General features: G+C 41.1%; 1 long non-coding RNA gene across 1 annotated transcript; it reads right to left on the bottom strand.

The window, feature by feature from the left end:
* Positions 1-7,961: 7,961 nt before the first annotated feature.
* LOC130282735 (uncharacterized) lies at positions 7,962-10,289 on the bottom strand. The gene is made up of 3 exons (XR_008846509.1): positions 10,196-10,289; positions 8,646-8,714; positions 7,962-8,061 (listed from the first exon to the last, which is right to left on the bottom strand). It is a non-coding gene; the product is annotated as an uncharacterized LOC130282735 (long non-coding RNA).
* Positions 10,290-15,871: the final 5,582 nt, after the last annotated feature.

The following is a 15,871-nucleotide window of genomic DNA, read 5'->3' as shown; positions in this document are numbered from 1 at the left end:
ATAGACCGTCCGATTCATTTAGTTCAGCTTCTTCTTTTCTCCCATATTCTCTTTTTCTTGTCAAAGGCTTGAGTATGGAACTGTTTCAGTGTCCTGAGTCCAGGGTTTCCCTTTTCCTCTTCTGGTTCTTTTGATCCTTTCTTCTGTCTTCTTGTCACCACATATACCCCTGATTCCTCTCAAGCAAGGGGCAGTTTCTTTAGCTGCCCGGTCTGCCAAGATTTACTTTGGCTTCTTCAGAATCCAATCTTCCGTGCTCTTTGACTTTGATGATTGCCACTTGTATAGGCAGTTTTAAGGCTTAAACCAGGGTCCTGACAGCTTCAAAGTTCTTTATAGGGGTTTCACTTGCAGTCATCCCCTCAAGGCCCATTTTAATCCGAAGTCCAGCACCACTCCATGCTCATAGGCAGAGTCCGTGTAGATGTTGGCGGATGTTGTTTTTCCAAAATGGCTAAGGCAATGAGCCAAAATTCAGCTAAGGCAATGAGTTCCGCCTCTCGTGCTGAAACACGGGAAGGAAGTAGTCTTGCTCGCAGAACTTCTAATGGGCTAACTACTGAGTATCCTGTGTGAAAGTTGCCACTTTCATCAGCATATCTGGACACGTCTGTGTAGAGAGTAAAGGTTGTATTGTTCAATGGTGTTTCTTGGACCATTGGTAGATGTGATGTCTCCATTTCCATAACCTCTAAACAATTGTGCTTAGGGTCACCGAGGTCTTCATCATTTTGTTCAATTTGTTTTTCTTCATCATCCCCCCTCGAGAGAGGAAGCAGGGGATGGATTCAGGATAGCGCATCTTTGAAGAGTGACTTCATCCAGAAGTAGGAGAGAGAGCATTGAAGCCTCACTTGTCTTTGTAGAGAAAGTGGATTTCTTTGGCATTGAGTCAAAATAACTTTCAGATCATATGAAGCGCGGATAATGATAGAATGTCCAAGAATGATGTCCAAAGTCCTGTCCAAAAGGTCTTTAGCTGCTATCACAGTTCAAAGTCAGGTGGGTGCAGTTTGTGCAACAGGATCTAGTCTGCATGAGTAGTATCCCAAAGGTCTCAATTTGTCTCCATGTTATTGTGCAAGGACTCCAGAGGCATGGCCCTTTGTGTCAGAGACAAACAGATAAGACGGTAGTTTATAGTTCGGGATGTCAAGTGCAGGAGCGGACATGATACGGTCTTATAGGCGGTTCAAACCCTGTATGGCTTCCCATGAAAGTGGTTGCTTCTGATTCATAGCTGGAATGGCATCATATAGAGGTTGCATCAGTGCTGAGGCATCCGGAATCCAGTGTCTGCAGTAAGTGATCATACCAAGGAAAGCCTGCAGTTGCTTGACAGTTGTATGTACAGGAATCTCTTGTATGGCTTGCATCCTGTCTTCTGTGAGGTGTTTAGCACCTTAAGAGATACAATGTCCTAGGAAGACAACTTTTTGTTGTGCCCACTGAACTTTTCAAGGGACACCTTGCAATTGATTGAAGAAAGAAAAGATAGCAGATGAACTGAAGTGGTGGCACACTCATCTTGCGATGTGGCACAGAGTAGAAGGTCATCCACATATTGAAGTAAAGTCACATTAGGATGGGCACATAACCATGGATGCAGACAGGTGGATACGGCTTGAGAAAAGTGATTAGGGGAGTTTTGAGCTCCCTGTGGCAAGCGTGTCCATGTGTATTGTCCTCCTTGGTGAGTAAAGGCAAAGAGGTATTGGCCGTCTGGATGCAAAGGAACGCTGAAGAAAGCATTGGCTAAGTTCAGAACAGTAAAAAAAACTTGGCATCTGGTGGTATTGAGCTGAGCAGAGTATGTGGGTTGGGAACAATGGGAGTATCCAGAACTGAAGCAGCATTCATGTACCAGGTCATGTACCAGGTCATGTACCATGCGGAACTTCTCAGGTTGTCCTTTTGGTATCTTCTTCTTTACTGGAAGCAAAGAAGTGTTTGCTGAGGAAACACATTCGATTAAGGCTCCATTCTTGAGAAGAGTTGCGATTTGTTCAGAAAGAGAAGTTTCTTGGTTTGCTTTGAGCGGATACTGGGGTACTCTAGGTATCTTGGCTCCGGGTTTTAAGAAGACCTTACCAGGCGGAATCGGCAAGAGTCCAAAATCATCTGGGCATTCGGACCAGACACAGTCGGGAATTTGTTGTAGATAGACATTGGGTATAGTCTTCATTTCAATATTCATGACCATCAGTGGAGAGGCTTGCAAAATACAGACTTCTTCCGGTGTAAGTGGTTGAGATAATTCAAGGTGCATGCCATCATCTTGATATTTAATGGTGGCTTTGAGTTTCAGGAGTAAATTTCAGATCCAGATTTTGGATAATTTCTTCACAGGACATAATTAGCTGGATTCTCTTGAGTTATTCTGTTGTCGGGTCTTCATTGTTGAATCATCCTGGAGTGGTTTGGGTGTCCAGAGAGAGGTCCAGATTGTTGTTGGTCCATATTATGACAGTGTTGGGACATCATTGGCCTTGCAGTGGCTGAATCCATTCAGTAGTTAGAAGGAAGAGGTTTGGATCTGCAGTGTCGCTGGACATGTCCGATTTTACCACATCTGTAGCAGATGATCGTTCTGACGGGTGATCTTCGAGGGGGATAATTCGGAACACGGTACAGAGCAGGAACGGTTCGGAACTGAAGGACATAATTCGGAACCGGGTATTGTGCTGTAGCATTAGGCGTCATTGGTGCATCTTTACAGATTGAAACATTCGAGCTCTTAGTAGGTGCCACTTCAGTTTGTTTTTCAATAGCTTCGACAATGAGTGAAAGCTGTTTTGGTTCAAGTGTCACATATTCAGGCCTAGTGTCCGTAAGTCTTTTTTTCAGCATTGTGGAGGCCAGTAACAAAGGTGCTAATGAAGAATTTCTTATGGAATTCGCTTCCTAGGTCATAACCTTGATCCTGGAACAGATTAAGTAGTCTGGAGAAAAACTTTTCAGCTGATTCCGTAGGTTCCTGAGAGGCATGAGAGAAATTGGTGGAGCTTGAAGCTAGTCTTTCACTGGCCCAGGCTTGTAGTTGTCGGCAGAATTCTATTCTGGAAGAGTATGTGTCCTCGTCCACAATAGCAGAACTATCAAGGCTGGCAGAAATGATAGGCCAGAAGGCGTCTCCAGTTCTGATAGAGACTAGATTCTATAAATCCTTCCATACTGATGAATAGGTTTGTTGGATTTGCTTGATTATTCTGTAGAAAGGCATTGGCTGTTTCTCTGGGTCATGGAGTTGGGTTAGAAGATTATTTACTTGCACCGAGGTAAATGGAACATGTTTATAAAGAGTTTCTGAAAGAGGTTTTCCAGACCCTTTATTTCCACCACTATAGGTAAGTGGTATTGACATAGTTTGCGATGGACTGGATTCACCAAAACTATGCAGGAGATCTCTCATGGCATGGATGTAGGTAATTCATGTTGTAGGTTATCTGAATAATCATGTGGCATTGGGTGTTTACCCAAGAGGTTAGGTTTCTTGAGCAATTTGACAGCATCCACCAGAGCTTGGACAGTTTTGTATGTTTTAGAGATAAGCCTGATTTCTTGGTATTGGCTTGTGATTCTCAATACTGGACACTATTGCATTGGCACAGATAGTAGGAGAAAATCCAAAGAATCCAGAACTGATGGGTGGAATGGCCAGAGAGGAAATTTCCTTCTCTCCAGCTAGATCAAGAACGTGGTGTATTGTGGACTGAAGCTGCCTTATGCAGGCATCATGTTGGGCAGAGGAATATCTGGGACCAACAACATGTAATATCAAGTTGCAAGGCAGTGTCCCAGCGCCTATAATGGCCAGTTGGGAGCTTGAAATGGGCCCTTGTTGTAGTACCAACAGATCAAAGTCATGTTGTATACTCTTTCCCCCTGCCTGCACTAAGGCAGCAGCAAGGCCCTCATTATGCTGAAGATACGGATTTGCAGGGTTAACTATAGCTTGCACTTGCTGGGTTTCCATGGAACCCATGCGAATTCAGATCTTTGTTCCAAGGGCCAGTTGAAAAGATTCAGACACCATATTTGATATAATGGTTTGGTACATGTTACTGTTGGAGGTAATGGGAGGCTCATGAAATTGCACCACAGTAGGTGTGATTGTATTAACAGGTGAAAGTGGTCTCTTCCCTGGGGACTGATGATGATGATCAGTTTTAGGAGACTGATGATGATGATTATCATTGGTAGGAGACTGAAACTGTACATGGGGTTCATCTTGGGCTGGAGGACTGTCTTCCCTGGGTACAGAGGTCTCATTATCCTCCAATATTCCCTTATGCTGCTTAATGGCGTCAGCCCATAAGTCTTGGTGTAATCTGCCCTTCTCATGAATGCCACATATAGACATAAGTTTCTTCATTTTTTTCAAGATGCTTTTTCCCTTCACGGTGCATAACTTTTGCACGTGACTCTAAATATCCAGGGACAGAAGCAGTCTGACTTTTAAACAAAGACTGCAAAGTATCCATCTTTATCTCTAAAAGTCTATCAGTGCAAAAACTGAACAATTTCAAAGCTCTTTTAAAGTCTCAGGTAGAGAGAGGGTTGCAAATTACCCCTATAGACAAAAACTCACAGTGGATTGGCCAAACAATTGATACTAAATACCAAACAAAACAGGGTGTTGGCGTGGCAACCACAGTGTGTATGATGCTACTATTATCTCCTACTCTGGTGCATTACTAATCCAATACAAAAGCTACGAGAGCCACTACTTACTCCAGTAGAATAGAAGCTATGTTATGCCGTCCTCTAAACCAGGAAAAGTTAATGGCCGATACTATCTGAAGCTATCAGCTTGTCTGACATCCAGAAAAGTTATCGTGCCCATGTGCAGCCCAAAGAAGTTATTTGAGAACCTAGAACTCAAAAATCTACGTCACTTTGCTTCCTTGACCCAATCCAGTAGATTAAAAAATCAAAAATTAAATTAAATCCTAATAATCCCGAAAAAGGAAAACTGGATTTTTAAAGACTCAAAAAACCCACCGAGTTTTACAGTTAATTCCTCCTTGCCATGATTTTTAATGTTGGCATTAGGAGCCAAATTTGACCTTGCTACAGTACACTGTGTACAGCAATAGCTGATTAGGAGCTCACAGCTCACTAAACTTGTTTTTATAAGCATGCAAGTTTCTGACAGGCAAAAGGGGGAAAAAATCTCTGCTTTTGCCTTCCGAACCTATTTAAAGCGGCAGTCAATCACAAGCGACTAAAAAAAACTGAACAAGAGAACAACACAGCAGGAATATCTCTGTCGCTAAGAGTTAAACCCTAGAGGGACTACTTAGGCTGTCCAGACTCCCACAAAAACTACCCAAAAACACAAGCAAGAATACAGATGCATAAAAATCAGCAGACTTACCGTGTTTTCGGGGGGTTAATCAGGCCCCTAGTTTGGGTAATAATGGGTCGCCTCGGGCGGCTCAAAGTGTCGCTCCACTGGATTCGTATCTTCCCTCGAGTGTGGTTCCGGCCATCCCACCGCTGCCAAATGTTAAGGATTGGTTAATGTGCAACCTTAATCTGTGAGTGACTACCGCTGTACTATTTTTTCCGAGTGTCGACATAAGAAAATTCACACCAGGCCAGGTTGGTTTGATTTCCCTCCTTGGTATCCCAGGGAGTTCTGTTTATTTTACGGAAATCACATTAGTTTTTACAAACTGACAAAAAGGGGAGGGTGAAATGTAAAATTATGCATCATTCTATATGCTGATTTGATCGTGGCGTAGCATAAGTCATTTATGTTGCAAGGCTTCTAGCTTGAGATTTCTCCATCTTTCCACAAAGCCCAATGTTTAGACTTCCTGTATCTGTAGTCTTCATCTCAAGGTTCTAGTCTTAATTACGGGCAAAGAGCAAGCTGAAATGTCTTGAAATAAGGAAAGCAAAGTTGTTCTGCAATATTTAGCAATATCATATAGCATTTTAGCAAAGGCATATGAGTATAGATATAGCGATCAATATATCAGAATATTGTAGACCCAACAATAGTACTCCTCTGTATTCTCTCCTATCTGATAGTGCTCCTCTGTGCTCTCTCCTGTCTTATAGTACTCCTCTGTGCTCTCTCCTGTCTGATAGTACTCCTCTGTTCTCACTCCTGTCTGATAGCACTCCTCTGTGCTCTCTCTTGCCTGATAGCACTCCTCTGTACTCTCTCCTGTCTGATAGCACTCCTCTCTACTCTCTCCTGTCTGATAGTACTCCTATGTGCTCTCTCCTGTCTCATAGTACTCCTCTGTGCTCTCTCCTGTCTGATAGTACTCCTTTGTGCTCTCTCCTGTCTGATAGGACTCCTCTGTGCTCTCTTCTGTCTGATAGGACTCTTCTGTGCTCTCTCCTATCCTATTAGACAGAGATTGCAAGGGGGGGGGGGGGAGGGTCCCAGCATTTTGGGATAAGTGTACGGATAGGGGATAAGGGTTTATGGCTGCAGATCTCCTTGAAAGGGGTATTCTGGCCTTAGACATCTTATCCCCTATCCAAATGACTGTGGTCAGGTAGAAAGGAAATTCAGGAAATTAAGAAGTCATTTACAAATCCGTTTAACTTTCTGGCACCAATTGATTTCAAAGAAAATGTTTTCCTGTGGAGTACCCCTTTAAGGATAATTAGAAAATAATAATAATATATATATATATATATATATATATATATATATAGTAGTAGAAGAAGAACAGCACAGCCAATAGAAGAAAAAAAATTGTAAGGGGGTGCACGCAGCTCCTGGATCCTTGGTTAGGGGATCATCGTTCAAACAGAAGAAAAAATCTTGTCCACAGCACCAAAGTTCATGGAAAAATATGTGTTTTTATTCCATAAAAGGTGTCAATACAACAGCGACGTTTCAGTCAGCTCAACCTGACCTTTCTCAAGCATCACACAACCAGTGCTAACCATATCTTTATAGAGGCACCAATTACAAATGGTACCAATTAATGTGCAAAATCAATCATTAAATAAAGTGCAAATGCATAGTGTAAACAATACAAAAAATATATACACATAAGTAGCAAAGTACAAAACCAAGAAAAATACAAAAGTGAGACACAATATAGTGCAGTAAATACATTAGGATAAACACTAATTGTGTTTAATTAATAAAGTGACACACATGTGTAGTCAGACATACAGGGTTAAAAAGGTGGGGGAACACACACTCACCGGATGACAAAGTATATCCACGCTATTACAGTATTCGGCATCAGGAAGTAACAACAGCGCCTGCGCGCCTCGTTCTCAGAGCGTCTCGTGTGGCAAGTAGATCTAGGCCAATCAGCGGATGGCGTCCAGGTGCCCATGGCGACGCGCCGCGAAATCTAACGCATGCGTACATCGCCACGAGACAACCTGCGCCATCTTGAGTGTGGGAAACAAGCCTCTCATATATCAAAGAGGACAAACTAAAAAAATAGTAAATCTCTATCAAGTACGACTACCAGGTAGCAATATAAGGTCCTAGTCCCCTGCAACCATCGTACCATACAGACTCAGGAGGTCCGCACTCATGTGTATCGCCAGCATCCGGCTTTCGGAGGCTAGCAACGCACAGTGTGCACGCGACCCACATCTCCACACTTCGTATGAAGGTGTGTGGTCACAGCACACAGCTTCGCCGGCCACCCTAGGACCCTCTTGGTCCATAAACCACACACAAGATCACACAGTCAAGGACATTTGGACCAACCTGGTGTCTAGTATCAAAAATTACAATAACCAAAATGAACAGAACGAAAATAGAAAATGAAAAACATAAAATTAAAAAATAAAGATACAATAGAAAAATGAAAAATAATAATAACAAAAAGAATTTTTAAAAATAAAAATAAAAAATAAAAAAATAATAAAAAAATTAAAATTTTTAAAAAAAATATAGAGAATTTTTAATTAGACTGGAGGCTGTACCACAACGCCACACTACATCGCCACATAAGAGACTCATGAAACTCACATAAATAGTCAATCTACAACGTTTTATTAATAAAACTATAACAATTATTTTAGTCATCAGGTGAGTGTTCAGTATATCCCAAAGTCCACCTAAAAAACAAGAGAGAAGACAAGTTAAAAAGTTAGAATATACATTTTTATGCTAGCACTGATAATGTAAAGTTACCAAGTACTCATAGATCCAGATATCAAAGGAACAGGATTACTGATTAACTACTCTGTGTGGAGTTTTGAATTCTACATTCAAACCAGCCGGTTTGAGAGACCCCAACTTGAAGATCCATTTAAGTTCAAGTTTTTTCAGCATCGCCTGTCTGTCCCCACCTCGTTTGAGTGGAGGGACATGATCGACGATGATGAACCTCAACTCTTTTTCCGTATGTCCCATAGTAGAAAAATGACTTGAGACAGGTAAATCCATTTTTTTCTTCCGTATAGTGTACCTATGTTGGTTCATGCGCGTTTTGAAATCCCATGTGGTCTCCCCCACATATAGGAGACCACATGGGCACCAAAGCACATAAACCACATAGGCGCTATCGCATGTAAGATAGTGCCTGATAGGAAAAGTCTGTCCATTTTTGGGATGTACAAAATTATTGCCCTTACACATCAAACTACAGTTGACACAACGTCTACAAGGGAAACTACCCTTATTCATAGTTGTCAAATACCTCTGAGTGCCCACTTGTCTCTGTGATATATCCGCCTTCACCAGTTTGTCCTTTAAATTGGTCTGTCTTCTATATGACATGAGAGGAAAAATATTAAGTTCAGGAATATCAAAACAACTCTGTAGTATAGGCCAATGTTTCCTAATAACTCTGCCTATAGCAATGGAGTCCTCACTGTATGTTGTAACAAAGTGAACTCTTGTCTCCTCTCTATTCCTCCTTTCTGGTGTCCTCTCCATCTGTTTTACACAGGTTTTGTGTCTTTCTACCAACCTCCTAGGATAGCCCCTTTTGATAAAGTTGCTGGCCATCCTTTCCAATGCTACCTCCAACTTCTCATCTGTATCCGTTATCCTCCTTGCCCTCAGCATTTGGCTGAAGGGCAAGGAGTTAACCATAGGCCTGGGGTGACTACTTTCAAATTTCAACAGCATATTGCAGTCCGTGGGCTTAATATACAAATCCGTTGTTAAATGACCGCCTACAATATTCACCAGTACATCTAAGAAGCTGACAGACCGAAAAGAATGTGTAAGAGTAAATTGGATGCTGGGAGTCACATTATTTAAGTATTCTTTAAACGAGAGTAATTCAGACACTCCCCCACTCCAGATGAGGAAGATGTCGTCTATGTATCGCCACCACCCCAGGACATGCCTGAAGTGGTGCGACACATAGACGTACATCTCCTCAAAATGCGCCATATATATATTAGTGTAAGTTGGCGCAGTGTTACTCCCCATTGCGGTTCCTCTTTTCTGTAAAAAAAATTCATCATTAAATAAAAAATAGTTATTCTCCAAGACCAACCGCAGTAGGGAGATAAGAAACTCAGTATCATCTGGAGAAAAATCTGCCTTTGTCAAACATCTAGTTACAGCCTCTACACCCCCATCATGTTGGATGGAGGTGTAGAGGCTCACAACATCAAAGGAGGCAATGATAACATCATTTGGCAACTGAATATCCTTAATTTTATCCAAAAAGTCGGTAGTATCCCTAATGTATGATCTTGTATTTACAGCAAAGGGACGCAGTACTCTATCTAGAAACACCGAAATACGTAATGTAATAGAATTAGTGCCCGAAACGATAGGCCGTCCCGGGGGATCCACTAAACTCTTGTGGATCTTAGGTAATAGATATAATAGCGGTGTTACCGGAAAGAGCACTGTCAGAAATTTCTTAGTATCCTCATCAATGATGCCAGCCCCCACAGCATTGTTCAGGATTATTTGTATCTTCCTTTCAATATCAAATTTGGGGTCATGTGTAAGTCTCTCATATACCAGCCTATCGTTCAACTGTCTCTCAGCCTCCCTAATATACTGGGTCTTGTCCATCACCACGATCGCTCCCCCTTTATCAGCAGGTTTAATTATGCGATCGCGGTCATGGGCAAGCTCCAGTACAGAATCCAACTCCCCACGTGTAATGTTAGGATGTTTAAGGCGAGCATTTCTATTCCTCAAGATAAGGAAATCTTGTTTAACACATTGTTCAAAAGTACTGATTGCATGTGACTCAAATGGCGGATTAAAATCACTTACATTTCTCAGGCCCAATGGTTGTAACTTCAAACTGCCTGTATTACTGGAAACAAGAGTAGCATTAGAATGGGTGACAGATTGATCAATATTCGTAACCTTCCTTATTCTTAGGGGCAAACCACACTTTCAATTTAATACGACGTAAAAATTGACTAAAGTCCAATTCAAGTTGGAACCAGTCCGTAAGTGAACTAGGACAAAAATTTAAACCCTTATTTAGCACTTTAAGTTGGTCTGCAGAGAGTTCCTTGGAGGAAATGTTCACAACGGTTTTTAATTCTTCCTCTGTCTCCCCCGTTGGGGTTTCACATCCCTGCGATTTCTGGTTCTTATACCGTCGTTTGTGTTTCCTCCCGCCCCTCCTTGGGCGTCTCCTGTAGGGCCCTGGCCTAAAAAAATAGGAAGGTGATCATCCTGTGGTGCGGATTGTCCATTGGCGGGATTCTTATCCTCAGTAGGTTCTCCACCTGAAAAGGATTTACCCTTTTTATTGCGTCTAAAGTTCATATAGGATGTGTTCCAATTGTATACTCTTCCCGAGTTATAATCCTGTACATCCCTGTACCATTTCCGCTTTTTATTGGTCTCCAATTCACTCCTGTGTCTAGACAAAAAATCTTTCTGTTTGCCAATAAAGGAGTCAAAATCATTTTCAAGTAGGATCTTCCTTAAAGTACTCTCCAATTCACACACAGTTTTCTTAGTGTTATTAACATCCTGCTGTAGAAATTCAATTTGTAACATAATAAGATCTAGGGCATATTTGTTAGTAATGGCTTCATATTTACTTCTATAGTATTAAATTGAAAGTGTGGTTTGCCACTAAGAATAGGGAGGTTACGAATATTGATCAATCTGTCACCCATTCTAATGCTACTCTTGTTTCCAGTAATACAGGCAGTTTGAAGTTACAACCATTGGGCCTGAGAAATGTAAGTGATTTTAATCCGCCATTTGAGTCACATGCAATCAGTACTTTTGAACAATGTGTTAAACAAGATTTCCTTATCTTGAGGAATAGAAATGCTCGCCTTAAACATCCTAACATTACACGTGGGGAGTTGGATTCTGTACTGGAGCTTGCCCATGACCGCGATCGCATAATTAAACCTGCTGATAAAGGGGGAGCGATCGTGGTGATGGACAAGACCCAGTATATTAGGGAGGCTGAGAGACAGTTGAACGATAGGCTGGTATATGAGAGACTTACACATGACCCCAAATTTGATATTGAAAGGAAGATACAAATAATCCTGAACAATGCTGTGGGGGCTGGCATCATTGATGAGGATACTAAGAAATTTCTGACAGTGCTCTTTCCGGTAACACCGCTATTATATCTATTACCTAAGATCCACAAGAGTTTAGTGGATCCCCCGGGACGGCCTATCGTTTCGGGCACTAATTCTATTACATCACGTATTTCGGTGTTTCTAGATAGAGAACTGCGTCCCTTTGCTGTAAATACAAGATCATACATTAGGGATACTACCGACTTTTTGGATAAAATTAAGGATATTCAGTTGCCAAATGATGTTATCATTGCCTCCTTTGATGTTGTGAGCCTCTACACCTCCATCCAACATGATGAATCTGTAGAGAAAAGAAAAGAAAGGACCGACGGACGGCGCCTCGTGTATTTACCCTCAATAGATCGGGTGGTGGGTGGGGGGGGGGAAACCCACGGGGCTTATAGATGGCCGCTCACCTTGAGATCTATGCAAAAAAGCATATCACCCACGATATAATCTGGGTACTGTAGTACGAGTCGCTGCTATGCCGATGGGTTGCAGGAGGAAACAAGTCGTCCTGGGAGTCAATATTAGAAGTAGAGCAGGAAAAAACCCTCAGGTATGGCGCTGCAGACTCTTGTAGACAGATGAGGCGGATGCCAAAGGTAATAGGAAAGTCCTCAGCAGGACATTTTATTAAAAAAAACAATAAAATGGACAAGATTACGCGTTTCGGGAGGATCCCTCCCTTCCTCAGATCAGGATAAGGACAGTACAACAATAGCAGGTTTATATAGCCCAAAAATGGGCGCCAAAAACACATGGGAGGAGTAACAATCCAAACTTGAAAATCAAAGTACAGGAACAGAAACAGCACTTACATATAATATACAGTATGAATATACATTAGGAAGCAAAACAATTACAAATTGTGGTAATATAAGGTCAGGTTATGTGTTTGACCAAGACTAGCAACTGCTGGAGAATCGCAGTGGGCCGGAAGCTGTCAGCCGCATCATGTGAACAGTGTAAACAAGGCACTTCCTGTGTGAGAAGCACGTCAATAGCAGTGAGCTCTGAAGCAGGGCTGGTTGCCCTGGACGCGTTGCTATGCTAGGAGGTCACATGGTCAGCTCTCTACCAATCAGCTCTGAATGTGGTTTCTCCTTACTTGTGAAGGCTGTGAGGATCGTACTGGCAGAGGACACTGACAGGCTCCTATTCAGTGTAAGCTGTGCGATTATTATCTATATGCAAATAGTGCTGTCAGGGGATACTAGCTGCCTGGTCAGTGTGGGCTGTGAGCACTGTGTATAATAGGATTGCACTGTCAGGAGATACTGACAGTCTCTTAGACACTTCAGGCTATGTGAATCCTGTGAGGATCGCACTGTTAGGGGATAAGCAGGCATGAGAGGGAGACAAGATGTTTATAGAGAACTATACAGGGATATTAGTCTGTTAATCAGTGCAGAGAAGAAGTAAGCACTGCCTGTATAGTGATCACATTGTAAGGGGGAGACTCACATTGTCATAGGTAAAGATGAAGGTGATATGTAAAAGAGGACATGCTGGTGTGGTATTATGATGTGTAACAGCATGGTATAGTATAACCAGGTATTAACTGATAACAAGATTACTATTTTAGTCATGATCGGACCATGTTAGGTATGTGGTATTGATAGGAACTTGTGTAGTGATAACATATGGAGTGATATGCTGTGTCTTAAGGGCCATAATAGGTATATAACCCTATATCAACCATTGGTGTATAATGGATCAGAACACCCTATGTAAACAGTACACTCTTTGTAACCTAGTAAAAATATAAATATGTGCATAGCATTAAGAAATATAAATATGTGCATGGCGTTAAGAAATATGAATATGTGCATGGCGTACAAAATATATGTATATAAATGGGTCTAGGTACTATAAAAACATGTAGTAATGAAAACACATGTACAAATACATATGCACACATGCACATATATACACATATGCATATATACACATATACACATACACATACACCCATCTACACACATGCGTGAACATATACAAAACCATATAGGGAATAATGGTTTCAACTGCATATGCATGGGGAAGTTGTAAAACAGAAGAATAAAGTAAGAGCAGGAGTGAATTATCTGATGACAAGGTGATGGCCTTATTTATAGGGAGCATTCTATCATCTCATTAAGACCTGTGGGCACCAATGTTTGGAGTTTGTATATCCAGTAATTTTCTCGTTTACGTAAGGTATTAAACCTATGTGGAATGTCCCTGGATATACTTTCTATTGGGGTAATTGAAATAACATTGAAGTTTTGACCATGCTGTTCAGTTATATGCCGGGAGACACTATGGAGGAGAAAACCATTGGTGGCGTTGTTCCTATGTTTTGTGATTCTTTCCCGTAGACACCTAATGGTTCTCCCCACATATTGTAGACCACATTGGCAATCCAGAAGATACACCACGTATTGGGAGGAGCAGTTCAGCAAGGTTTTAATCTGGAATGTTTCTCCCGTGATTTTAGAGGTGAAAGTTTTGGCACGGTGGTGGAGATTTGCACAACATTTGCAGCGATTATGCCCGCATCTATAAGCGCCTGTGGTGGTGAGGAAATTCACAGGTTGGTGATTGTGAGTTTTTAATCTGCTGGGAGCTATAATATTACGGAGTGTTTTACCTCTCCTGAATGTAACACCTGGTTTTTGGGGGAGAGTGTCTCGTAGAAAGGGGTCATTCATTACAATTGGCCAGTGTTTGTGTAAAATGTCTTTAATGTGTTTGTGCTCTCTAGAAAAAGTGGTTATGAAATTTATAGACCAATCTTTCTCATTGCTCGGGGTGAATTTTCCTTTGGACAAGCATTCTTGTTGTGATAGAGTGCTAGCCCTCTTAAAAGAAGAATCCACAATGGCCTTTGGGTATTTTTTAGCCCTAAACCTTTTTCTTAGAATGTCACTCTGTTCTTCAAAATCATTGAGGTTAGAACAATTTCGTCTAATACGTTTAAATTGCCCATAAGGCACATTTATGAGCCATTTTTTAAAATGTGAACTAGTAAAATCAAGATAGCTGTTACTATCTACTTTTTTAAAAAAGGTTTTAGTATTCAAAGCTCCTAGGCCATTGTGGAAAACAACAACATCTAAAAACTCAGCATTATCATTAAAAACATTATGTGTGAAATGAAGGCCCCAGTTGTTACAGTTAAGATATGTTAAAAATTCATCTAATAAAACAGTGGAACCATTCCAAATAAAAAATATATCATCAATAAAACGTTTAAAATAAACACAGTGTCGAAATAGATGGTTTGGATAAACAAAAGTCTCCTCAAATAAGCCCACAAAAAGATTAGCGAAGCTGGGTGCCACGCGTGACCCCATTGCGGTGCCGGTATGCTGAGCATAAATCTTTTTGTGGGCTTATTTGAGGAGACTTTTGTTTATCCAAACCATCTATTTCGACACTGTGTTTATTTTAAACGTTTTATTGATGATATATTTTTTATTTGGAATGGTTCCACTGTTTTATTAGATGAATTTTTAACATATCTTAACTGTAACAACTGGGGCCTTCATTTCACACATAATGTTTTTAATGATAATGCTGAGTTTTTAGATGTTGTTGTTTTCCACAATGGCCTAGGAGCTTTGAATACTAAAACCTTTTTTAAAAAAGTAGATAGTAACAGCTATCTTGATTTTACTAGTTCACATTTTAAAAAATGGCTCATAAATGTGCCTTATGGGCAATTTAAACGTATTAGACGAAATTGTTCTAACCTCAATGATTTTGAAGAACAGAGTGACATTCTAAGAAAAAGGTTTAGGGCTAAAAAATACCCAAAGGCCATTGTGGATTCTTCTTTTAAGAGGGCTAGCACTCTATCACAACAAGAATGCTTGTCCAAAGGAAAATTCACCCCGAGCAATGAGAAAGATTGGTCTATAAATTTCATAACCACTTTTTCTAGAGAGCACAAACACATTAAAGACATTTTACACAAACACTGGCCAATTGTAATGAATGACCCCTTTCTACGAGACACTCTCCCCCAAAAACCAGGTGTTACATTCAGGAGAGGTAAAACACTCCGTAATATTATAGCTCCCAGCAGATTAAAAACTCACAATCACCAACCTGTGAATTTCCTCACCACCACAGGCGCTTATAGATGCGGGCATAATCGCTGCAAATGTTGTGCAAATCTCCACCACCGTGCCAAAACTTTCACCTCTAAAATCACGGGAGAAACATTCCAGATTAAAACCTTGCTGAACTGCTCCTCCCAATACGTGGTGTATCTTCTGGATTGCCAATGTGGTCTACAATATGTGGGGAGAACCATTAGGTGTCTACGGGAAAGAATCACAAAACATAGGAACAACGCCACCAATGGTTTTCTCCTCCATAGTGTCTCCCGGCA

Source organism: Hyla sarda, chromosome 7, assembly GCF_029499605.1.
Source record: "Hyla sarda isolate aHylSar1 chromosome 7, aHylSar1.hap1, whole genome shotgun sequence".
In the NCBI taxonomy this organism is placed as follows: domain Eukaryota; kingdom Metazoa; phylum Chordata; class Amphibia; order Anura; family Hylidae; genus Hyla; species Hyla sarda.
The sequence above is the reverse complement of the archived record's forward strand: the minus strand, read 5'-3'. Positions and strand labels throughout refer to the sequence as shown.